This window comes from Oryctolagus cuniculus, chromosome 5 (genome assembly GCF_964237555.1).
Source record: "Oryctolagus cuniculus chromosome 5, mOryCun1.1, whole genome shotgun sequence".
Taxonomy (NCBI): Eukaryota; Metazoa; Chordata; class Mammalia; order Lagomorpha; family Leporidae; genus Oryctolagus; species Oryctolagus cuniculus.
Window position 1 is genome coordinate 47,812,369 of NC_091436.1, and position 27,241 is coordinate 47,839,609.

The following is a 27,241-nucleotide window of genomic DNA, read 5'->3' on the forward strand; positions in this document are numbered from 1 at the left end:
GAACTCAATTATTTGAGACGCTGTTGCTGCCTCCCAGGATCTGCATTAGCAGGAAACCAGAGATAGGACATGAACCTAGACATTCCACCATAGTATGTAAACATCTTAAACAGCATCTTAACTGCTAAGTCAAGTGTTAGCTCCTCTTTCTATTTTAAATTTTTCGTATATTTTACTGTATCAAGCAAATATCTAGTTACATGGTAAGTGTTCAAATTTTTCTTGAATTGAATTATTTTGTATAATTATAGTTAGAGCATCACAGAATATATGCAGTCCTATTTTGTAATTATATTGTGGGAGATAATACTATTTTAATTAAACTTACTACTTGATCATCATAATCAATCATATTTAAAGTTGTTGGGTTGGCAAGTGAAAATTTTAATATTCTTACAGTTTTTAAGAGATAATTCAAGTTAAAGCTGGGATAGATGTAAAAATAAATGCTACAAATTGTCATTAAATGTTATCATGCTATCAGTCACCCCAATCTTTATTATTATCATTATTATCCCATATTTAAAGAACACCTTTTCATTTTCAGGTTTGAGTAGGTGACGAGTTAGTTCATAAATAAAGAATAAAATGTCTCTTACAGGTTGCCTAAGATTTCCATAGGTTAAGAAATAATTATATATCTATAGGCAAAGTCACAGACTCAGGAGAAAAACAAGTTTGTAAAACAGTAAGCTTTCAAGGAATTAAAACTCACTGGAGATAACTTAAGAAAAGGAATAATTTTTTAAAAAAAGAAAAGGAATAATTTATTAAAAGGATGCATAGTATCCTATATTATCCTAGGATAGAAAACAGAGACTGAAGAACAAACTAAATCTAGGATGGGAAATCTAACAAGGATTCAGGGAGTCCACTTGTGCTCATCTCTGCTTTTCAAATGTCTATACAAGTGTCTGGCAGTTTTACTCTTAAATGATGTCCATGTTTAACATTTGATGTTTAATATTGAAAGTAGCACTTGTCCTTCAGAATGCCTTCATATCTTCTTTGCTTTCAACAGCTTTGTCTTGGTCAGTGATTTGACATCTAAGGTATGAATTCCTATTACTATCCTTTGTTCATCCTTCCTTGTACTAGTACATCTCAGAAAGCAATTGCTTCTCTTTTTTCAACTTTTAGTGGCATTGTATGCCTTTCACTGTAGCTCTAGACTGCATTTACATAGTGTAAATCTAATATTCCCTTACAGTCATGCCGTAGCTTGATGATGTAGTCCCTTTGCCAATAATAACAATTTAGCTCATTTCCCAAACTCTTTTCAAGCTAACACATTCATTTTAAAATTAATTACAAAATAAACAGGATTTTTTTAAAAAGAAAAATGTTCAAACACATATGAAGAACATGCTAATCAGCACCCTATGTGTAACCACATGCTTGGGAAATTCAGTTTTAGTAGCAAAACATATTCATTTATGTTCATAAAAAAGTATACATATGCATACCATTTATTTTTTTCAGATTTTCCAACTTAAAAAATGGGTATAGCTCTCATTTAGCTTTTTAAACTGAAAAACATTCCAGAGAAATGTTGTACTTAAACATAATTAATCATTACTACAGGATGACTATTTCGGTGACTTCTAACATTTTTACAATGCAAAATGATCTTGCAACCTCTGTATATACATATCCACATATTATGGATTTTTAAAGTTATTTGAGAGAGCACATGAGAGAAATAAAGATATGCAGACAGACGGACAGCTCCCATCCACTGGTTCATTCTACCAAATTCCTGCAATAGCCAGGACTGGGCCAGGTTGAAGATGGAGGCTGGGAACTCAATTCAGGGAACTCACTATATGGGCCATCACTTGCTGCTTCCCAGGGTCTTCATTAACAGGAAACAAGGTCAGGACTTGGAGCTGGATATTGAAGCCAGGTATCTAATGTAGTATACAGGTGTCTTAACTGGTATCGTAACAGGCCAAATTATTGTCTCTATTATGGTATTTTAATAGAATTTTGGGTTTACTGGATATGACATATTTGATTGTTGTTAACAATTACTCAACACCATTAATGCTATCACCGTAAGGGAATTATGCATCCTTACTCTTGCTATGTGACTTAATGTTTCCTTCTCAAAATTATAGACATACATTGTTCATATATATACTTATCATCTTAAGTTCTTCAAGATCTATATTAACGTATTTTTCTTCATGTTTAATATTGGTAATTCACATTTTTAAAAAGATTTATTCAATTTATTTATTTATTTGAAAGCTGGAGTTACAGAGAGGGCTGGACCAGGCTGAAGCTGGGAGCCAGGAGCTTCTTCCTGATCTCCCACATGGGTTCAGGGGCTGAAGCACTTGGGCCATCTTTTGTTGCTTTCCAAGGTGCATTAGTAGGGAGCTGGATCAAAAGTGGAGCAGCTGGAACTCAAACCAGCACCATATAGGATGCTGGCAGTGCAGGCTGCAGCTTTACCTACTATGCCACAGTACCAGCCCTGATAGTTCACATTTTTCTCTGGTTCTGTTCATTGTTTTATCTATTGGCAGTGGTTTTATTTGGTTTTCCTTGCTTTTATTAAAAAATAAGTTGTGATGATTAATTTTATACGTCAATTTGGCTGGGCCATAATGTCTGCATATGTGGTCAAATATTAATCTGAATGTTTCTTTAAAGCTGTTTTTTGGGTGCGGTTAACATTAGAATTGGTGAGCACTGAGTAAGACAGGTTTCTTTCCATAATGTAGGTGGGCCACATATAATCAGTTGAAGGCTTGAACAAAATCAAGACTAAGAACCCTTGAGAAAGAGGGAATTACATCAGCTGATAGTCTTCAGATCTGAACTGCACCATTGGCTTTCTTTTTATTTATTTATTTATTTATTTGACAGGTAGAGTTAGTGAGAGAGACAGAGAAAGGTCTTCCTTCCGTTGGTTGACCCCCTAAATGGCTGCCACGGCTGGTGTGCTGCGCCAATCCGAAGCCAGGATCTAGGTGCTTCCTCCTGGTTTTCCATGTGGATGCAGGGGCCCAAGCACTTGGGCCATCTTCTACTGCCTTCCCAGGGCACAGCAGAGAGCTGGACTGGAAGAGGAGCAACCGGGACTAGATCAACCTGCAATTACATTATGCTTTGAAGCCCGAGGTAGTGAGTAGTCCATCTTAGTGTTCTTCCTTATCCATAAGCTTTGGGAAGTCTTTGTACTTGGTTTCCTGCTTTAGCCTCAATCTTAGGCAGAACCTGCATATTTGAATCTGGGAAGTGAGACCCTGTCTGTATCCCTAATCCACCTTCCAGAGGCAGTCAAACTACATGTCTTGCATCACTGGGGAGTCTCAAGCAAGGTAATTTTCTTCTTCTTTCCTGGTAGAAGTTGAACTCTGCCTTGTATCAGTGAAGGGTAGTGGGCTCAGGAGATTTTTCTGCCCTTTCCTCAAAAACAGATAACTTTTGCTTCTACTTTTCGTTTGGAAACAATCTCCTTTATTATTTTGGGGTGAGAGAAGAGAATTGCTACTACTGCACAGAAGCAATGGATCTTTGCCTGGATTGCGCTTTAAGAATGTTTGCTCCTGTTCTCCCAGTATCATTCAGCAGAACGGAAGCCAGCAGTATTTTGTACCCATGCCCTAAGTGGTAGCTGATGATAATACAAGAGTATTATCTCCCCATTGAGGGGGTTGGTTCTCCCTGGTTTCCTGCTTGCCCGGGGTTTCCCTATGCGTATCTAGTAAAGAAGCCCACAGAAAAAATTAGGTGCATGAGTGTGAACTATCCTCTGGCTAGGGTTCTAAATGATTCTAAATTGTCTAATCACTAGCTCACATGTGGCCTTTAGGAATTTCTGGTTTTAGATTATTTATTCTCATTTACTTTCATGATAGGCGCCTTTTCCTCCTGTGCTCTAACAAAGCTGAAAGAGTTCATGTGCCTAGAGTTTCTTCAGAAGGACTGAGTGTGCTTAGAAGTTCAGTTCAGTTTATTGCCTTGTTCCTTGATGTCTCTGATGAGTTCCAGAAAAGTAATGGCATGTTTTGTTGTAGATTATTTTTCATGTGATGTATTCTTGAGACTTTTACATTCTAAGAAGAAGTAAACTCACTGCAGTTGTATTTTATTTAAACAGTATATTATCTTTTAAAAAATTAAGAAAAGAATTATCATTAACATTTACCCACATATCTATCATTTTCAGTGCTTTTCATTTCTTCTTGTTTGAATTGCCATCTGGTATCATTGCTGTTTTGTCCTGGGAACTTCTTTTAGCTCTTTTTCTGAAGCAAATCTGTTGGCAAATTAAGTTTGTCAAATTTTGTACATTTGAAAATGATTTATTTTGCATATATTTTTGAAAGTTATTTCATCAGATACTGAATTCTATCTTGACAGCTTCTTTTTCATTTCAGGCTGCTAAAGATGTGATTTCATTGTATTCAAGAATCATTTTTTAAAAGTAGAAATTATTTATTATTTTCATCATCTTAAATATTGTTCTTTTTCCTGTCTTATGGTATAAGGAGTGCTTTTCTTTTTATTTATTTTGCTTGAGGTTCACTGAGTCTTTGGCTTACTCATCTTTTTTAAAAAAATATTTTTGTTTGTTTGAAAGGCAGAGTTACAGAGAATGAGTGAGAGACAGAGAAAGAAAGAGATCTTTCATCTTCTGGTTCACTCTCCAAATGGCCACAGTGTCTGAGCTGAGTTGGACTAAGTTAGAACTCCTTCTATGAGGGGAAGAGGTCCAAGCACTTGGGCCATCTTCCACTGCTTTTCCAGGCACATTAGTAAGGAACTAGATGGAAAGCAGAGCAACAAGGACTTGAACCAGCACTCATGTGGGATGCCGATATCGCAGGCAGAGGCTTAACCTGCTGCACCACAATTCTAGCTCCTCCCATTTTTTAAATTTGGAAAAACGTGACCATTCTTTCTTTCTTTTTTTTAACTTTTATTTAGTAAATATAAATTTCCAAAGTACAGTTTATGGATTACAATGGCTCCCCCCCCTCCATAATTTCCCTCCCACTCGCACCCCTCCCATCTCTCGCTCCCTCTCCCATTCCATTCACATCAAGATTCATTTTCAATTATCTTTATACATAAGATCAATTTAGTGTATATTAAGTAAAGATTTCATCAGTTTGCACCCACACAGACACACAAAGTGTAAAATACTGTTTGAGTACTAGTTATAGCATTACTTCACATTGGACAACACATTAAGGACAGATCCCACATGAGAAGTAAGTACACAGTGACTCCTGTTGTTGACTTAACAATTTGACACTCTTGTTTATGGCGTCAGTAATCTCCCTAGGCTCTAGTAATGAGTTGCCAAGGCTATGGAAGCCTTTTGAGTTCACCGACTTCGATCTTATTCAGACAGGGTCATAGTCAAAGTGGAAGTTCTCTCCTCCCTTCAGAGAAAGGTACTTCCTTCTTTGATGGCCCCGTTCTTTCCACTGGGATCTCATTTGCAGAGATCTTTCATTTAGGTCTTCTTCTTCCTCTTTTTTTTCTCCAGAGTGTCTTGGCTTTCCATGCCTGAAATACTCTCATGGGCTCTTCAGCCAGATCTGAATGCCTTAAGGGCTGATTCTGAGGCCAGAGTGCTCTTTAGGACATCTGCCATTTTTTGAGTCTGCTGTGTATCCCGCTTCCCATGTTGGATCATTCTCTCCCCTTTTTATTATATCAGTGAGTATTAGCAGACATTAGTCTTGTTTGTGTGATCCCTTTGACTTTTCGACCTATCAGTGTGATCAATTGTGAACTGAAATTGATCAGTTGGACTAGTTAGATGGTATTGGTACATGCCACCTTGATGGGATTGTATTGGAATCCCCTGGCACGTTTCTAACTCCACCATTTGGGACAAGTCCGATTGAGCATGTCCCAAATTGTACATCTCCTCCCTCTCTTATTCCCACTCTTATATTTAACAGGGATCACTTTTCCGTTAAAATTTAAACACCTAAGAATAATTGTGTGTTAATTACAGAGTTCAACCAATAGTACTAGAACAAAAAATACTAAAAGGGATAAAGTATTACATTGTACATCAACTGTCAGGACAAGGACTGATCAAGTCACTGTTTCTCATAGTGTCCATTTCACTTCAACAGGTTTCCCCTTTGGTGCTCAGTTAGTTGTCACCAATCAGGGAGAACATATGATATTTGTCCCTTTGGAAATGGCTTAATTCACTCAGCATAATGTTTTCCAGATTCCTCCATCTTGTTGCAAATGACCGGGTTTCATTGTTTTTGACTGCTGTATAGTATTCTATAGAGTACATGTCCCATAATTTCTTTATCCAGTCTACTGTTGATGGGCATTTGGGTTGGTTCCAGGTCTTAGCTATTGTGAATTGAGCTGCAAAAAACACTGAGGTGCAGACAGCTTGTTGTTTCCCAATTTAATTTCCTTGGGGTAAATTCCAAGGAGTGGGATGGCTGGGTTGAATGGTAGGGTTATATTCAGGTTTCTGAGGAATCTCCAGACTGACTTCCATAGTGGCTTAACCAGTTTGCATTCCCACCAACAGTGGGTTAGTGTCCCTTTTTCCCCACATCCTCTCCAGCATCTATTGTTGGTAGATTTCTGAATGTGAGCCATTCTCACGGGGGTGAGGTGAAACCTCATTGTGGTTTTGATTTGCATTTCCCTGATTGCTAGTGATCCTGAACATTTTTTCATGTGTCTGTTGGCCCTTTGGATTTCCTCTTTTGAAAAATGTCTATTGAGGTCCTTGGCCCATCTCTTAAGTAGGTTGTTTGTTTTGATGTTGTGGAGTTTCTTGATTTCTTTGTAGATTCTGGTTATCAACCCTTTATCTGTCGGTTGCCTCTTCACTTTCCTGACTGTTTCTTTTGCAGTACAGAAACTTCTCAATTTGATGCAATCCCAAATGTTAATTTTGGCTTTGACTGCCTGTGCTTCCGGGGTCTTTTCTAAGAAGTCTTTGCTGGTACCTATATCTTGCAGGGTTTCTCCAATGCTCTCTAATAATTTGATGGTGTCGGGTCGTAGATTTAAGTCTTTAATCCATATTAAGTGAATTTTTGTGTAAGGTGAAAGGTAGGGGTCTTGCTTCATGATTCTGCTCGTGGAAATCCAATTTTTCCAGCACCATTTATTGAATAGACTGTCCTTACTCCAGAGATTGGTTTTGGATCCTTGATCAAATATGAGTTGGCTGTAGATGTTTGGATTGATTTCTGGTGTTTCAATTCTGTTCCATTGGTCTATCCATCTGTTTCTATACCAGTACCATGCTGTTTTGATAACATCTGCCCTGTAGTATGTCCTGAAATCTGGTATTGTGATGCCGCCAGCTTTGTTTTTGTTGTACAAGATTGCTTTAGCTATTCGCGGTTTCCTGTGTCTCCGTATGAATTTCAGAATCATTTTTTCCAGATCTGAAAAGAAGGTCTTTGGTATTTTGATTGGTATTGCATTGAATCTATAAATTGCTTTTGGGAGAATGGACATTTTGATGATGATTCTTCCAATCCATGAGCATGGAAGATTTTTCCATTTTTTGGTATCCTCTTCTATTTCTTTCTTTAAGGTTTTGTAATTTTCATCGTAGAAATCTTTAACGTCCTTGGTTAAGTTTATTCCAAGGTATTTGATTGTTTTTGTAGCTATTGTGAATGGGATTGATCTTAGAAGTTCTTCGTCAGCCATGGCATTGTCTGTGTATACAAAGGCTGTTGATTTTTGTGCATTGATTTTATATCCTGCTACTTTGCCAAACTCTTCTGTGAGTGCCAGTAGTCTCTTAGTAGAGTCCTTTGGATCCCTTAAAGAATCATATCATCTGCAAAGAGGGATAGTTTGAGTTTTTCCTTCCCAATTTTTATCCCTTTAATTTCTTTTCTTTTTCTTGCATAATGGCTATGGCTAAAACTTCCAGAACTATGTTAAATAGCAGTGGTGAGAGTGGGCATCCCTGTCTGGAATCAGATCTCAGTGTAAATGCTTCCAATTTTTCCCCATTCAATAGGATGTTGGCTGTGGGTTTTTCATAAATTGCTTTGATTGTATTGAGGAATGTTCCTTCCATACCCAGTTTGCTTAGAGTTTTCATCATGAAAGGGTGTTGTATTTTATCAAATGCTTTCTTGGCGTCTGTTGAGATAATCATATGGTTTTTCTTCTGCAGTCTGTTAATGTGGTGTATCACATTGCTTGATTTACGAATGTTGAACCATGCCTGCATACCAGCGATAAATCCCACTTGGTCTGGGTGGATGATCTTTCTGATGTATTGTTGCATTCTATTAGCCAGAACTTTATTGAGGATTTTTGCATCTATGTTCATCAGGGATATTGGTCTGTAATTCTCTTTCAATGCTGCATCTTTTTCCAGCTTAGGGATTAAGGTGATGCTGGCTTCATAGGAAGAATTGGGAGGATTCCCTCTTTTTCGATTGTTCTGAATAGTTTGAGAAGAATTGCAGTTAGTTCTTCTTTAAATGTCTGGTAGAATTCAGCAGTGAATCCATCTGGTCCTGGGCTTTTTTTTGTTGTTGTTGTTGGGAGGGCCTTTATTACTGTTTCAATTTCTGTCTCAGTTATGGGTCTGTTTAGGTTTTCCATGTCTTCCTGGTTCAATTTATGTAGGTTGCATGTGTCCAGGAATCTATCCATTTCTGATATATTCCCCTGTTTGCTGGCATGCAAGTCCTTGTAGTAATTTCTGATGATTCTTTTTATTTCTGTGGTATCTGTTGTTACGTTTCCTTTTTCATCTCTGATTTTATTGATTTGGGTCTTTTCCTTTTTTTTAGTTAGTTGGGCCAATGGGGTGTCAATTTTGTTTATTTTTTCAAAAAACCAGCTCCTCGTTTGACTGAACCCTAAAAAATGGTGGCTGAGGGACTAAGACCTTAGTAGTTATTCATGTGCTGCACATTTCTTGCCCCCTTTGGTTAGAAACTACGCGTGTGATTGTGTCCAGTGGACTGTGAAAATAAATGATGCTTGCTAATTATGGATATGATAATGAATAGTCAATCCTTTGGAATCATTTAGGTGCATATTCTGCTGCCCCACAGTAACCCAGGATGCATAGTTGTGATGGAAAGAAACTGAATCCCTGAGTTACTGTATGATAAGAGATGCTTTGAAATGCTTCCTAACAAATATCAGGAGGTGATAAGTAAACTGGTATGCTAAGGCTCTGATACTTGGAGATTTCTTTGCTGTTGTAGAATAGGCTATTCCATTTTAACTCACATATTGTAAGGTAAGATAAGCACTGTTTTGAATTGCCATTCTGATAAAGTTGCATAAAATTATTCACTGCAAATCCTCTTTGCTCTAAAAGTGATACTACTGGATTTTTTGTTTTTAAATTATAAATCATTTACTATAGGGCAGATTATTGAAAGGGAAACTTAAAGTCAAATTGTTAGACATTTCTGCCAGTTGAAGAATGACTTGGGATGAAGATAAAGTATGTTAGAAATTATAGGTTAGTGAAGAAATGTGATTCCATTAAAAAGCAAGATTTATGAACAATATTTCATTGGCACATCTATTCCATAAAATGAGGTTTTCTCAAGATCTGAGGGTCATTTAGGATGGAGGCAGTTTCAAGTCATTTAAAATTGATTTAAATGTTCTCTATTATTTCAGTGATGCTCAACATATGCTATAGAGAAGTTTTATGTGAAAGCTTAATAGTTTATTATTATTTGGTATATCTATTGCCCCAAATCTGAAAGTTACAAATTTAAGAGATCTCAGTGCTTTTGAATATAGAAAAACTTATGTATTTTAATCAGCCTATAAGTGTACAATTAGATACAGAAAGTTAATATTTTTCTCTGCATAATAATTTTTATTCTCCATTTTCTTTGTTCTCTCCCTCTTTCTGAAACTTCCTCCCATCCCCCATTTTCTTTTATTTTCCTCTGATTCCAGAAGAATTTGTTCTTGGTTTTCATAGCCACTGGAAATGAAGGTCATATAAAATACTTTAAAGAATTTAAAAGATCTATAAATCCATTTAATATTCTCTATGTCCTCTGAAAACATTTTACATTAAAACAATATGAGAGGTATATTATGGATTCTCTTGCAGCTCATCACACTATTATTATTTCTGTGATTTTTGTTTTGTTCACAGAAGAATTTAATTATTCAGGACTTGCTTGATTGACTTGTGTTCTCTTATAGTGCTAAGATCAATTTCCCACACATTATGTAAAAAAACTTACTGCAGTCTGTAGAAATATTTAGAACAAACTAGAAGATAATCTTTTAAGATTTATTCTTTAGCAAACACTGTGACTAAATTTTCACAGAAACTATTTTTTTAAGATTTATTTATTTATTTGAAAGGCATTTTTACAGAGAGGCAGAAGCTGAGGCAGAGAGAAAAAAGTCTTCCATCTGCTGGTTCACTCCCCAGATGGCCACAATGGCTGGAGCTGGGCCGATCTGAAGCCAGGAGCCAGGATCCTCCTCTGGCTCTCCCACACCAGTGAAGGGCCCCAGGACTTGGGCCATCTTCTTCTCTTTTCCCAGGCCATAGCAGAGAGCTGGATTGGAAATGGAGCAGCTGGGACTTCAACCGGCACCCATATGGAATGCCGGCACTGCAGGGGTCGGCTTTACCAGAAACTATTATTATAATTTTTAATATCCTGATAAATAGTGAGAGTTTAATGAAGAAAGAAGTTACGACAGTTGTGGCAAGGGAAAAGTTAACTGTTATGACCAAATACAATTTCATACCAGAATTCAACACTTCTAAATTCCTCTATTTGGGATGTTTTGCCTTCTCCCAGTGTACACCTAATTGTGGTCATACGGATGAGAACCAGTGATGATGGTATAGATTATTAGTCCTAAAGTTAGTCTTCAACATAAAGTTCAGATATACTTCCTTTTCCTTGAAAGAGTGAACAAGACTTTGTTTAGAATGACGGAAGAAGTTCAATAGAAGGATCTCTCTCTCTCCCTCTCTCTCAATCTCTCATATGTAAATACATATTCAATTTTGCCTACTATATTATTCTGAGTAACAACACTTCAAGGTCAACAAAAAGACCTTGATTCTGGATATCAATGTGTAAGCACAGAGTTTTTTATCAGAACATAGTCAATCTCACTCCTGCCTATGTCTTCATATATGAAGCATCTTTGATTAAATGTGACAAAGGCATCTTATTTCAACATGTTCAAATCCAAAATCTTGATTTCTCTTAGAATCATCAGCAAATATATCTGTTTACCAATCAACCAAACATAGAAATCTTGATAATTTTTTCAGGCCTTCTGACTCAGAATCACACTGTCTGTCCAGTTGTGCATGTCAGAGATACCAGAACCTAATGCTAACATTTCTTTTACTGCTTGTATTTCTTGAATCAATCATCTTTGCATCTTCTATGTTTCCACAACAATCTGCCTCGTCTCTTACCTTGGTTAACTGAAGGGCATGAGTGCAAATAACTCCCGATGCCTCCAGGACCAGCCTGTTTTTCTTCTGAGGTCATTGGCTTCTCTTACAACCCCAGCCCAAGACATACCAGAGGAGAGTCAAAGTGTTTGGCCTCTCTGACCACTGTGGGACTCTGTGGCAGTTTTTGGGCTGGAGCTCTCTGCTGGGCTGACTTTGTTAGAGCTCATAGCAGTCCGAATCTCTTCCTATCCAATCCTCTTTCCTGCTTGATATCTTTACAGGTTTCCCACTTATATTGAAGTCTGAAATTTTCCTTGTTACAGCTCCTACACCTTTTTACCAGGCAAAAACTTTATCCTTAATAAATCCCACACAGTTCTAACTCAGTCTCAGCATCTGCTTCTTACAGGACTGAACCAACACACTTCTGAACTATTCTGCTGTTTTCCACTGTTGCTCTATGACAAATTTCTGAATGCAGGCAAAACACCTTTTTTTCAGTCTTCTTATGACTCAGTGGTCAAAACCTTTTATTAGCTTCCATTGTTTAAAAGACAGGTATCAAAGTCATTAACATGAAATGTCAAACCCTATTGATTCTGGATCAGCCTCTCATTCTAGCTTTATTCTACCCTATATTCCACATTGGCTTTTCTGTAGTTTCTTTAATGTCCCCCTTTTTTTCTGTACAGTTGTATCTGCATGCACAATCTTTTTTTTTTTTTTTTTTTTTTTTTGACCGGCAGAGTTAGACAGTGAGAGAGAGAGAGACAGAGAGAAAGGTATTCCTTTTTCCATTGGTTCACCCCCCAAGTGGCTGCTACGGCCGGCGCGTTGCAACTGGCACGCTGCGCGGATCCAAAGCCAGGAGCCAGGTACTTATCCTGGTCTCCCATGCAGGTTCAGGGCCCAGGCACTTGGGCCATCCTCCACTGCACTCCCGGGCCACAGCAGAGAGCTGGACTGGAAGAGGAGCAACTGGGACAGAATCCGGCGCCCCAACCGGGACTAGAACCCGGGGTGCTGGCAGATTAGTCTAGTGAGCCGTGGCGCCAGCCCTTTTCTTGTCTTTTTAACTTCCCATTAGTCTTTTTTTTTTACTCTCTTTTTTCAACTTTTATTTAATAAATATAAATTTCCAAAGTAAAACTTTTGAATTATAGCAATTTTTCCCCCAAAACCTCCCTCCCACCTGCAACCATCCCATCTCCCACTCCCTCTCCCATCCCATTCTTCATCAAGATTCATTTTCAATTCTCTTTATATACAGGAAATCAACTTAGTATTCACTAAGTAAAGATTTCAACAGACTGTACCCACACAGACACACAAAGTATAGAGTACTTTTTGAGGATCATTCTCTCCTTTTTAATACTATCAACTATTATTTGCAGACACTGGTCTTATTTATGTAATCCCTTTGACACTTAACTATCTTTTTGATCAATTATGTACTTAAACTGATCACTTTAACAAGTAAGATGGCATCGGTACATGCCACCTTGATGGGATTGAATTGGAATCCCCTGGCAAGTTTCTAGCTCTACCATTAGGGGTAAGTCCAAGTGAGCATGTGCCGAACTGTACATCTCTTCCCTCTCTTATTCCCACTCTTATATTTAACAGGGATCACTTTTCAGTTAATTTTAAATGCCTAAGAATAATTGTGTGTTAATTAAAGAGTTCAACCAATGGTATTAAGTAGAACAAAAAAATACTAAAAGGAATAAAATTGTAAGTTGTTCCTCGACAGTCAGGACAAGGGCTGATTAAGACATTGTTTCTCAAAAGTGTCCATTTCACTTTAACAGGTTTCCTTTTAGGTGCTGAGTTAGTTGTCACCAATCAGGGAGAACATAGAACATATGATATTTGCCCCTTTGGGACTGGCTTATTTCACTCAGCATTATGTTTTCTAGATTCCTCCATTTTGTTGCAAATGACCAGATTTCTTTCTTTCTTTTTTTTTAACTGCTGTGTAGTATAGAGGAAATCCAAATGGCCAACAGACACATGGAAATATGTTCAGGGGCCGGCGCTGTAGCACAGCGGGTTAAAGCCCTGACCTAAAGAGCCAGCATTCCACATGGGCACCGGTTCTAGTCCCGGCTGCTCCTCTTCTGATCCAGCTCTCTGCTATGGCCTGGGAAAGCAGTAGAGAATGGCCCAAGTCCTTAGGCCTGCACCCGCGCAGGAGACCTGGAGGAAGCTCCTGGCTCCTGGCTTCGGATCGACACAGCTCCGGCTGTTGCGGCCATCTGGGGAGTGAACCAGCAGATGGAAGACCTCTCTCTCTGTCTCTACCTCTCTCTGTAACTCTGACTTTCAAATAAATAAAATAAATCTTAAAAAAAAGAAAATATGTTTAGGATCACTAGACATCAGGGAAATGTAAATCAAAACTGCAATGAGGTTTCACCTCATCCCAGTTAGAATGGGTCACATACAGAAATCTACCAACAACAGATGCTGGCGAGGATGTAGAGAAAAAGGGACACTAATCCACTCTTTGTGGGAATGTGAACTGGAAAATTCACTATGGAAGTCAGTATGGAGATTGTTCAGAAACCTGAATATAGCCCTTCCATACAACCCAGCCATCCCACTCCTTAGAATTTACCCAAAGGAAATTAAATTGGCAAATAAAAGAGCTGTCTGCACCTCAATGTTTATTGCAGCTCAATTCACAATAGCTAAGACCTGGAATCAACCTAAATGCCCATCAACAGAAGACTGGATAGAGAAATTATGGGATATGCACTCTATAGAATACTATACAGCAGTAAAAAAAAAAAAACCTTCCCATTAATCTTTCAAGATGCAATGTAAATATTTCTTCCTAAGAGAAATTTTATTTGCATCACAGACTGTATCATGCCTTCTTGAATTATACTGTCTTAGTAATCTACATCTTTCAAACATATAACTTATCATTGTCATAATTTAATGTTTATTTATGATGCTTTAATTCAAAATAATTTCCCCAATAGACTGAGAAGGACAGCATCTATACTTTTGCCTACAAATGTCTTCACAATGACTAAAACAGTGAGCAACATGTAGTACCCACCAAGAATTTTTATTAAATAAATGAAGAAAATATTTGGAAGATTACCCTTTATTCAAAATGTATCTATTCCAAAATTTGATCTTTTTTTATTTAGTAAATATAAATTTCCAAAGTACAGCCCATGGATTACAATGGCTCCCCCCCCCATAATTTCCCTCCTACTCGCACCCCTCCCATCTCCCACTCCCTCTCCCATTCCATTCACATCAAGATTCATTTTCAATTATCTTTATATACTTAAGATCAATTTAGTATATATTAAGTAAAGATTTCATCAGTTTGCACCCACACAGACACACAAAGTGTAAAATACTGTTTGAGTACTAGTTGTAGCATTACTTCACATTGGACAACACATTAAGGACAGATCCCACATGAGAAGTAAGTACACGGCCAGCGCCGTGGCTCAATAGGCTAATCCTCCTCTTTGCAGTGCCGGTACCCCGGGTTCTAGTCCCGGTCAGGGCACCAGATTCTGTCCCAGTTGCCCCTCTTCCAGGCCAGCTTTCTGCTATGGCCCGGGAATGCAGTGGAGGATGGCCCAAGTGCTTGGCACCGCATGGGAGACCAGGAGAAGCACCTGGCTCCTGCCTTTGGATCAGCACGATGCGCCGGCCATGGTGGCCATTGGAGGGTGAACCAATGGCAAAAGGAAGACCTCTCTCTCTCTCACTGTCCACTCTGCTTGTCAAAGATAAAAAAAAAGAAGTAAGTACACAGTGACTCCTGTTGTTAACTTAACAATTTGACACTCTTGTTTATAGCGTCAGTAATCTCCCTAGGCTCTAGTCATGAGTTGCCAAGGCTATGGAAGCCTTTTGAGTTCACCCCCTTCAATCTTATTCCGACAGGGTCATAGTCAAAGTGGAAGTTCTCTCCTCCCTTCAGAGAAAGGTACCTCCTTCTTTGATGGCCCCGTTCTTTCCACTGGGATCTCATTTGCAGAGATCTTTCATTTAGGTCTTCTTCTTCCTCTTTTTTTTGCCAGAGTGTCTTGGCTTTCCATGCCTGAAATACTCTCATGGGCTCTTCAGCCATATCCGAATGCCTTAAGGGCTGATTCTGAGGCCAGAGTGCTCTTTAGGACATCTGCCATTCTTTGAGTCTGCTGTGTATCCCGCTTCCCATGATGATTGTTTTCTCCCTTTTTGATTCTATCAGTGAGTATTAGCAGACACTAGTCTTGTTTGTGTGATCCCTTTGACTCTTGGACCTATCAGTGTGATCAATTGTGAACAGAAATTGATCAGTTGGACTAGTTAGATGGTATTGGTACATGCCACCTTGATGGGATTGTATTGGAATCCCCTGGCACGTTTCTAACTCCACCATTTGCGGCAAGTCCGATTTGGCATGTCCCAAATTGTACATCTCCTCCCTCTCTTATTCCCACTCTGTTAAATATAACAGGTATCACTTTTCAGTTAAAATTTTATCTTAAATAGGCCTTTGTATGTTACAAACTTTTTATCACTGCCAGTGGATTAAAATTGATTTTCATAGGAGCTAAATTAGCACAATGAAAATTTGAGGAACTTCTATTTAAAATGTTATTTGCCCTTTTATGTCATTTTGGTATTTGGAGGGTTAGTAATATAGAATCCAGAAATTCCAAACATTATTAAAAACATGTAGGCATAGAAGACAGTGAGAAGTTATTATTTTATGGAAAGTGCACTTGGAAATCCATTCTGTATTTGTGTTTGAGGATGAACTTGAATATAGTTTAGACTGACTTAGGAATGGTATGTAGATTTGTTTTGAAAATATTCTTTGGTGATTCTTTCTCTGGATCTTTCAAAAAACTGTTCAGTATGGTGTTGGATCCACCGATTAAGAACATGGACTCTGGAGTCAGCATGCCTGGGCTGGATTTTTTTTTTTGTCTCTCATGCACTGGTCATGTAACTATGAGAAAAGTAACACTTTATTTTAACTCAATTTCATTATCTGTATATAGGGATAAGAGGTCCTTCTTTATAGGGTTTTATTAATATTAAATGAAGAACTGCAATTAAACTCTTAGCTTGATACCTGGTGCATAGTGTTAAAAATCCTCTACTGTTATCAATGTTATGTTTACTTATTAATATTATTATTAATTAGATGTCTAATCAGAATGTGCCATTCTTGGGTATAAATATTTTCCATTCTGAGTTTTTTAGTTCAGCCTCTACATGTAAAAGAGGACATGTGGTATTTGTCTTTTTGTGGCTTATTTCCCTCAACATGATGTCCTCCATTTCCATCCATTGCTAGAGGCTGGAAGAAGTGGGAGGGATAAAGGGAGTTTGGATGGAAAAAATAGGGGAAGCTGCTGTGGTTCATTATTCGTGACAAATATGAGATGTTAATATGGAATTGGTTGAGGGGTATATGGGAGCACATTGTATTGCTACCTCACTTTTTAAATTTAAAAGTAATTTGAAAAGGGGTAAATGAATTAAAAAGAAATATTTTTTAATCTGTGTGCTATTTATAATTTTTTCATGACTGATGGGAAGCAGGAAACTATATAGCACCATGCATAGTGCAGAGATAATATAGTGTCATCTGTGGTCAGGCTGTCCTGTGATACCAACAAGCCAGTGGCCTCAGGCCCATCTGTTAACCTCTGATGATTCAGTCTTTTCATGCATGGAGTGGAGATAATAACAGTTCTCATTTCAGAGGGCTTTGGAAGCATTAAATAAATTAATGAATGTAACATCCACAGAATAATGCCACGCATATGAAAATGTTTGCCATTGGTAAGTCTTGACTTCCCAATGAGTTTAAAGAAATTTAAAGGTATAGATCGGCAAAGAATCTTGTTTTTCACAAAGTACCTACTTTTGTGCTGGGCACATAGGAAATGTGCAATATATAAATGCTTGTTAGCTGATTCCTATTAATATGTACCACCAAAGCTTGATTATAAATATGAAATTATCTATATTTGAAAATCTTTCTGGGGAGAGGCAAGATGGCGGAATAGGAAGGGAGCACACTGATAGTCCGGGGAGAGACAGTTTAATAAAAGTGGAGATACTGCAGGTTCAAGGAAGAGTAGGTGAGGAAACAGCAGAAGAAACTCTTCTGGAACGCGTGATTCACAGTGGACCTGCGTGGAGAGCGTGGGAGCCCACAGTTCGGGACACCAGCGGCAGACTCAACACACCAGCGCTGGAACGTGAGGTGAGCCGAACCTCAATAACCCGAGACACCGGCAGGCAAGCGGAGAGAGGAGACTAGAGGGAACGACCCCCCCCGGGGGGGGGTAACTTCACCAGGCTAACTGGAAGAGAGAGAGAGAGAGAGAAAAAAAAAAAAGGTGACTGGTACGGACACGGGTTTCTCTCTCTCCGCTCACCTCTCAAGGGCGAGCAAGACAAAGAGCAGGCGCCATCTTGGACATACGTCATAAGCAGAGTGACCTCAGGTCTGCACCGGCCCTGAGCCTAGCAGAAAAACCTGACTCTGGGCAGGGCGAATTAACAGGAGATTAGGAGCTAGTAAATTTGTGGTGCTACTGAACTGAGACTGTGAAAAAAGAGACGGTGGGGGAGAGAACTCACGGAATTCACGTGAGCACTCTCCAGAGACGTTACAATTCCGTAACTTTGGCAACCCAGTGGGAGACTGAAGGAGAATTTGAGCCCACCCTGAGGGCCGAACAGATTCCCTGTGTGGTCCTTGGGAAAGAGCTTCTGATCTCTGGCTCCTGTGGGTATATCATTTGCCTGCTAACTACCTCCAACTTCGTTCAGCTGTGCGGAATTACTTCCCTTTTGAATCAAAAAAAAAAAAAAAAAAAAAAAAAAAGAAAGAGAGAGAGAGAGATTTACCATGCCTAACCTGGGAGTGTCACCGTTGGCACACCAAACAAAGCTCTCAGGCCACACCCATCTCAAGCCCTAAGGCTCCATCAAAAACAGATAGTCCACTTAATCTAGAGTCATAGTATAACAAGAAAAAGCACCACAGTGAAGAAACCAAATATCTCCAATATGCCAAATAACAAACGCAAAAACCGAGGTAATAAAAACAAGGAAGTCACCATGAAGCCCTCAAATGAAAAAGACACCCCAATTCAAGATTATGAAGATGATGACATAGAAGAAATGCAAGAAGCAGACCTCAAAAAATTGATAAGAACATTAAGAAGTTCTCAAAAACAAATTCTTGAACTACAGAAATCCTTAATGGACAAGATAGAAAATCTCTCTCGTGAAAATGAAATATTAAGGAGGAATCAAAATGAAACGAAACAACTAGTACAACAGGAAACTGTGATAGTGACTGAAGTGAAGAATTCAATAGATCAAATGAAAAACACAATAGAGAGCCCTACAAACAGAATGGGTGAAGCAGAAGAGAGAGTATCGGACTTAGAAGACAGAGAACAGGAAAGGATACAGTCAGACCAAAGAAAAGAAGAGGAAATTAGAAATCTAAAACATATTGTCGGGAATCTTCAGGATACTATTAAAAAACCCAACATTCGGGTTCTAGGAGTTCCTGAAGGCATGGAGAGGGAGAAAGGATTAGAAGGCCTTTTTAGTGAGATATTAGCAGAAAATTTCCCAGGTTTGGAGAAGGACAGGGAAATCCTAGTACAGGAAGCTCACAGAACCCCTAATAAACACGACCAAAAGAGATCCTCACCACGACACGTTGTAATTAAACTCTCCACAGTGAAACATAAAGAAAAGATCCTAAAATGTGCAAGAGAGAAACGTCAGATTACTCTCAGAGGATCTCCAATCAGACTCACAGCTGACTTCTCATCAGAAACCCTACAAGCTAGGAGGGAATGGTGAGATATAGCCCAGGTACTAAGAGAGAAAAACTGCCAGCCCAGAATATTATATCCTGCAAAGCTATCATTTGTGAATGAAGGTGAAATAAAGACTTTTCATAGCAAACAGAAATTGAAAGAATTTGTTGCCACTCGTCCAGCCCTGCAAAAGATGCTTAAAGATGTGTTACACACAGAAACACAGAAACACGGTCATCAATATGAAAGAAGGTAAAGGAAGGAAAGCTCACAGCAAAAGATCACAGGAATTCAAAGCATATATTAGAACTTATCTTTGGCAAATGGCAGGGCAAAGTTACCACTTATCATTAGTCACATTGAACGTTAATGGCCTGAACTGCCCAGTTAAAAGACACAGATTGGCTGAATGGCTTAAGGAACAAAACCCATCTATTTGCTGCTTACAAGAAACACATCTTTCCAACAAAGATCCATACAGACTGAAAGTGAAAGGCTGGAAAAAGATATACCATGCCAACAGAAATGAAAAAAGAGCAGGCGTAGCCATCTTAATATCAGACAACATAAACTTTACCACAAAAACTGTTAAGAGAGACAAAGAGGGACACTATATAATGATTAAGGGATCAATACAACAAGAAGATATAACAATTATCAATGTATATGCACCTAACTACAGGGCACCGGTTTATCTAAAAGATTTGTTAAGGGACTTAAAGGAAGACTGAGACTCCATTACAATAGTACTGGGGGACTTCAATACTCCACTCTCAGAAATAGACAGATCAACAGGACAGAAGATCAACAAGGATACAGTAGATTTAAATGACACTATAGCCCAAATGGATCTAACAGATATCTATAGAACTTTCAATCCTACAGCTAAAGATTTTACATTCTTCTCAGCAGTACATGGAACCTTCTCTAGGATTGACCACATACTAGGCCATAAAGCAAGTCTCAGCAAATTCAAAAGAATTAGAATCATACCATGCAGCTTCTCAGACCATAAAGGAATGAAGTTGGAAATTAGCAACTCAGGAATCCCTAGAGCATACACAAACACATGGAGATTGAACAACATGCTCCTGAATGAACAAAGGGTCATAGAAGAAATTAATAGAGAAATGAAAAATTTTCTGGAAGTAAATGAGGATAACAGCACAACATACCAAAACTTATGGGATGCAGAAAAAGCAGTGTTAAGAGGAAAGTTTATATCAATGAGTGCCTACATCAAGAAATTGGAAAGGCACCAAATAGATGAGCTTTCAATTCACCTCAAGGATCTAGAAAACCTACAGCAAACCAGACCCAAATCTAGTAGGAGAAGAGAAACAATTAAAATCAGAGAAGAAATCAACAGGATTGAATCCAAAAAAACATTACAAAAAAAATCAGCCAAACGAGGAGCTGGTTTTTTGAAAAAATAAACAAAATTGACACCCCATTGGCCCAACTAACTAAAAAAAGAAGAGAAAAGACCCAAATCAATAAAATCAGAGGTGAAAAAGGAAACGTAACAACAGACACCACAGAAATAAAATGAGTCATCAGAAATTACTATGAGGACTTGTATGCCAGCAAACAGGGAAACCTATCAGAAATGGGTAGATTCCTGGACACATGAAACCTACATAAATTGAACCAGGAACACATCGAAAACCTAAACAGACCTATAACTGAGACAGAAATTGAAACAGTAATAAAGGCCCTCCCAACAAAGAAAAGCCCAGGACCAGATGGATTCACTGCTGAATTCTACCAGACATTTAAAGAGCTGACTCCAATTCTTCTCAAACTATTCAGAACAATCGAAAAAGAGGGAGTCCTCCCAAATTCTTTCTATGAAGCCAGCATCACCTTAATTCCTAAGCCGGAAAAAGATGCAGCATTGAAAGAGAATTACAGACCAATATCCCTGATGAACATAGATGCAAAAATCCTCAATAAAATTCTGGCCAATAGAATGCAACAACACATCAGAAAGATCATCCACCTAGACCAAGTGTGATTTATCCCTGGTATGCAGGGATGGTTTAATGTGCGCAAGACAATCAATGTGATTCACCACATTAACAGACTGCAGAAGAAAAACCATATGATTATCTCAGTAGACGCCGAGAAAGCATTTGATAAAATACAACACCTTTTCATGATGAAAACTAAAAGCCAACTGGGTTTGGAAGGAACATTCCTCAATACAATCAAAGCAATTTATGAAAAACCCACGGCCAACATCCTATTGAATGGGGGAAAGTTGGAAGCATTTCCACTGAGATCTGATTCCAGACAGGGATGCCCACTCTCACCACTGCTATTCAATATAGTTCTGGAAGTTTTAGCCAGAGCTATTAGGCAAGAAAAAGAAATTAAAGTGATAAAAATTGGGAAGGAAGAACTCAAAATATCCCTCTTTGCCGATGATATGATTCTTTATTTAGGGGACCCAAAGAACTCAAGTAAGAGACTATTGGAACTCATAGAAGAGTTTGTCAAAGTAGCAGGATATAAAATCAATGCACAAAATCAACAGCCTTTGTATACACAGACAATGCCACAGCTGAGGAAGAACTTCCAAGATCAATCCCATTCACAATAGCTACAAAAACAATCAAATACCTTGGAATAAACTTAACCAAGGATGTTAAGGATCTCTACGATGAAAATTACAAAACCTTAAAGAAAGAAATGGAAGAGGATACCAAGAAATGGAAAAATCTTCCATGCTCATGGATTGGAAGAATCATCATCAAAATGTCCATTCTCCCAAAAGCAATTTATAGATTCAATGCAATACCAATCAAAATACCAAAGACCTTCTTCTCAGATCTGGAAAAAATGGTGCTGAAATTTATATGGGGACACAGGAAACCGCAAATAGCTAAAGCAATCTTGTACAGCAAAAACAAAGGTGGAGGCATCACAATACCAGATTTCAGGAAATACTACAGGGCAGTTGTAATCAAAACAGCATGGTACTGGTATAGAAACAGATGGATAGACCAATGGAACAGAACTGAAACACCAGAAATCAATCCAAACATCTACAGCCAACTCATATTTGATCAAGGATCCAAAACCAATCTCTGGAGTAAGGACAGTCTATTCAATAAATGGTGCTGGGAAAATTGGATTTCCATGTGCAGAATCATGAAGCAAGACCCCTACCTTTCACCTTACACAAAAATCCACTCAACATGGATTAAAGCCTTAAATTGATGACCTGACACCATCAAATTATTAGAGAGCATTGGAAAAACCCTGCAAGATATAGGTACCGGCAATGTCTTCTTGGAGAAGCCCCTGGAAGCACAGGCAGTCAAAGCCAAAATTAACATTTGGGATTGCATCAAATTGAGAAGTTTCTGTACTGCAAAAGAAACAGTGAGGAAAGTGAAGAGACAACCGACAGAATGGGAAAATATATTTGCAAACTATGCAACTGATAAAGGGTTGATAACCAGAATCTACAAAGTGTGGGGAGCAACCGGACTAGACTGAGTTACTGGAATTAAGACTTATTCTATGCATCTGCTCTCCCACAATATGGCGCTGGGAGAGAAGTAAACAGCTTCCGCACAGCTGCCTCCAGTTCAACCAATTAACTGTAGGACTTGCTCCTGATTGGAGAGCAGCGTACTCGGCGTGTGGGCAGCCGAGTTGGGATTGGCGGAGGAGGACTATAAAGGAGGAGAGAGACGGCATGCACCGGGAACATCTATGGGGAACATCTAAGGGAACCCGTGCAGCCCCCGAGAGAACCGGCCGGTGGTGTGCCGCTCCCCTGCGGAAGTGGGGAATGCGGCCAGGGGGAACTGCCCTTCCACGGAGGTGGAAGGGATAGTAGCCAACCCGGGAAGAACCAGCAGCAAACCCGGGGAGGGCCGAGCAGATGAAAGAACAGCGCAGGGTTTAGTGTCGTTCCTCCACGAAGAGGGGGAGCGACATAATGGTGCCGTGACTCGGATATGAAGCCTAGGCAGGGCTTAGTGTCGTTCCTCCACGAAGAGGGGGAGCGACATAATGGTGCCGTGACTCAGATAGGAAGCCTAGGCAGGATCCTGTGTCGTTCCTCCACGAAGAGGGGGAGCGACATAATGGTGCCGTGACTCGGATAGGAAACCTAGCTCGGATAGGAAACCCAGGACGGATAGGAAACTTAGGAGGGAAGAAACGGGAAGAACTGGGAAAATACCGGAGAGAGAGACTAGCAAACAGCCTAGGGAAAAGCCGGACGAAAAGGGTGCCAGAAGAAGCTATTGAAAGCCTAGGCATAGACTCAGATACGGACTACGGGGGGAAGCTGGGAGAAATCTCTAAGGTCGAAAGCGAAAGTGAAAGCTAGAACAAACAGACTCGGATGCGGACTGTGGGGAGAGGCCAGGAGAAATGAGGGAGGAGTATTGTTGGAGGAAAGCTTGGGGAAACATACCGGGTAGAGAAAAATGTTAGGGAAATTGAAGCCGCGGGGGGCAGGCCGAGGCGGAAACGAAAGCCACTTTGGGATTCTCAAGTTAGCCCGGGAATAGGGGGCGAAAAGTTGAAACCAGAAGCTGAAACATAAGCCAGATTGGGATCCGTCTGATTAGCCCGGGGAGCAAAGGACGGGAAGCCAGATCGTGGGGCGGAGACATAAGCTGGGTTGAATTCGCCAGGCTAGCCCGGGGAACTTAGATTGAATGCTAGTGGCAGACACGTAAGCTACGCTGTGTGACTCGTGGAGGCTGCCGCGCGCAGACAGAGCGTGCGGGGCTCAAGTACATAGGGAACGCGGGGCTGGCGCGAGGCCGTGGTTCAGACGCGAAAGGGTTAAGTGCGAGACCGCGGAGTGTGCGCGCAAAGCCGAGCCGCGCAGATGAGAGAGGCGCGGGCTGAAGCGGCGCAGAGCCGGGAACCCGCCGGCGGGGCGAGGCGCCGGGAAGCTGCAGGGATAAGAGAAATAGAAGTTTAGAAGCAAAGTGAGAGAAATAGGAATGCTGGAAGATAGAAGTAAAATAGGAGAAATAGGAATGCCTGGAGATAGAGAAATAGAGAAATAGAAAGACCTCCCTACAACACTGCAATGTGAGAACTTGGATTCAGTCTGCCTGATTAAGTGAGGCAATGAGTACGATGAGCACCTGCGGCGGCTAGCAGCTTATGCGCCGCAGGTCACCGAAGACAGGCACGAATTAACATCAGTAAGGCCTCCCCACAAAAAGGCAATGAGAAGGCTTGGATTCGGTTTGCCTGATAGGGCTTGTAAGCCCCTGCAGGCTCGACCAGAGCATGCGCTGCAGGGCACCGAACACAGGCACGCATCAGCGCCTAAAAACCTCCTCACAACATGGCGAAGAGAGGACCAGGATTCGGTTTGCCTGATTGATAGGACTTGTAAGAGCCTGTGGCAACTCTAGCAAGTAGAGCAGAGTGTGTGCCGCAGGACACCGAAGACAGGCGCGTATCAACGCCAAAAAATAAAAAGAAAGGGGGATCTGTGGGGAGCAACCGGACTAGACTGAGTTACTGGAATTAAGACTTATTCTATGCATCTGCTCTCCCACAATATGGCGCTGGGAGAGAAGTAAACAGCTTCTGCACAGCTGCCTCCAGTTCAACCAATTAACTGTAGGACTTGCTCCTGATTGGAGAGCAGCGTACTCGGCGTGTGGGCAGCCGAGTTGGGATTGGCGGAGGAGGACTATAAAGGAGGAGAGAGACGGCATGCACCGGGAACATCTATGGGGAACATCTAAGGGAACCCGTGCAGCCCCCGAGAGAACCGGCCGGCGGTGTGCCGCTCCCCTGCGGAAGTGGGGAATGCGGCCAGGGGGAACTGCCCTTCCACGGAGGTGGAAGGGATAGTAGCCAACCCGGGAAGAACCAGCAGCAAACCCGGGGAGGGCCGAGCAGATGAAAGAACAGCGCAGGGTTTAGTGTCGTTCCTCCACGAAGAGGGGGAGCGACACAAAGAAATCAAGAAACTCCACAAGATCAGAACAAACAACCCTCTTAAGAGATGGGCCAAGGACCTCAATAGACATTTTTCAAAAGAGGAAATCCAAAGGGCCAACAGACACACGAAAAAATGTTCAAGATCACTAGCAATCAGGGAAATGCAAATCAAAACCACAATGAGGTTCCACCTCACCCCCGTGAGAATGGCTCACATTCAGAAATCTACCAACAATAGATGCTGGAGAGGATGTGGGGAAAAAGGGACACTAACCCACTGTTGGTGGGAATGCAAATTGGTTACGCCACTATGGAAGTCAGTTTGGAGATTCCTCAGAAACCTGAATATAACCCTACCATTCAACCCAGCCATCCCACTCCTTGGAATTTACCCAAAGGAAATTAAATTGGCAAACAAAAAAGCAGTTCTGCACATTAATGTTTATTGCAGCTCAATTCACAGTAGTTAAGACCTGGAACCAACCCAAATGCCCATCAACAGTAGACTGGATAAAGAAATTATGGGACATGTACTCTATAGAATACTATACAGCAGTCAAAAACAACAAAACCCAGTCATTTGCAACAAGATGGAGGAATTTGGAAAACATCATGCTGAGTGAATTAAGCCATTTCCAAAGGGACAAATATCATATGTTCTCCCTGATTGGCGACAACTAACTGAGCACCAAAGGGGAAAGTTGTTGATGTGAAATGGACACTATGAGAAACAGTGACTTGATCAGTCCTTGTTCTGACTGTTGATGTACAATGTAATACTTTATCCCTTTTAGTATTTTTTGTTCTAGTACTATTGGTTGAACTCTGTAATTAACACACAATTATTCTTAGGTGTTTAAATTTTAACTGAAAAGTGATCCCTGTTAGGAATTTGGAAAACATTATGCTGAGTGAAATAAGCCATTCCCAAAGGGACAAATACCACTTGATCTCCTTGATAGGTGACAACTAACTGAGCACCAAAAAGGAAACCTGTTAAAGTGAAATGAACACTATGAGAAACGGTGACTTGATCAGCCCTCACCCTGACTGTTGATGAGCACCTTAATATGTTATCCCTCTTAGTATTTTTGTTTGTTTGTTCTACTTAATACTTTTGGTTGAATACTGTAATCAATACACAATTCTTCTTAAGTGCTGAAACTTAACTGAAAAGTGATCACTGTTAAATATAAGAGTGGGAATAAGAGAGGGAAGAGATGTGCAATTCGGGACATGCTCAAGCTGACTTACCTCAACGGTAGAGTTAGAAACATACCAGGGGATTCCAATTCAATCCCATCGAGGTGGCATGTACCAATGCCATCTCACTAGTCCCAGTGATCAATTTCTGTTCACAATTGATCGTAATGATAGGACTAAGAACCAAAGGGATCACATAAACAAGAATAGTGTCTGCAAATACTAGCTGATAGAATAAAAAAGGAGAGAACGATCCAACATGGGAAGTGAGATACACAGCAGACCCATAGAATGGCAAATGTCCTAAACAGCACTCTGGCCTCATAATCAGTCCTTAAGGCATGCAGATCTGGCTGAAATGCCCATGAGAGTATTTCAGGCATGGAAAGCCAAGACACTCTGGGGGAATAAAAAAAAAACCTAAATCAAAGATCTCCATGAGTGAGATCCCAGTGGAAAGAATGGGTCATCAAAGAAGGAGGTACATTTCTCTGAAGGGAGAGAACTTCCACTTTGACCATGGCCTTGTCTAAATATGATCAGAGTCAGTGAACTCAGGGGGCTTCCATAGCCTTGGCAACTCATGACAAGAGCCTAGGTTGATTACTGAGGCCATAAACAAGAGTGTCAATTTGTTAAGTCAACAACAGGAGTCACTGTTCACTTACTCCTCATGTAGGATCTTTGTCCTTAGTGTGCTGTACATTGAGATTTAATGCTATAACTAGTACTCAAACAGTATTTTTCACTTTATGTTTCTGTGTGGGAGCAAACTGTTGAAATCTTTACTTAATGTATGCTAAACTGATCTTCTGTATATAAAGAGAATCGAAAATGGATCTTGATGTGAATGGAAGGG

The 27,241-nt window shown here is 40.0% G+C and overlaps 1 long non-coding RNA gene across 2 annotated transcripts in view; it reads left to right on the plus strand.

Moving 5' to 3' along the window:
- Positions 1 to 27,241, plus strand: part of LOC138849597 (uncharacterized) — a 100,435-nt gene extending 73,194 nt beyond the window's left edge. For both annotated transcript variants that reach the window (XR_011388547.1, XR_011388546.1), the window contains one exon: positions 1 to 27,241. This is a non-coding gene — a long non-coding RNA (uncharacterized lncRNA).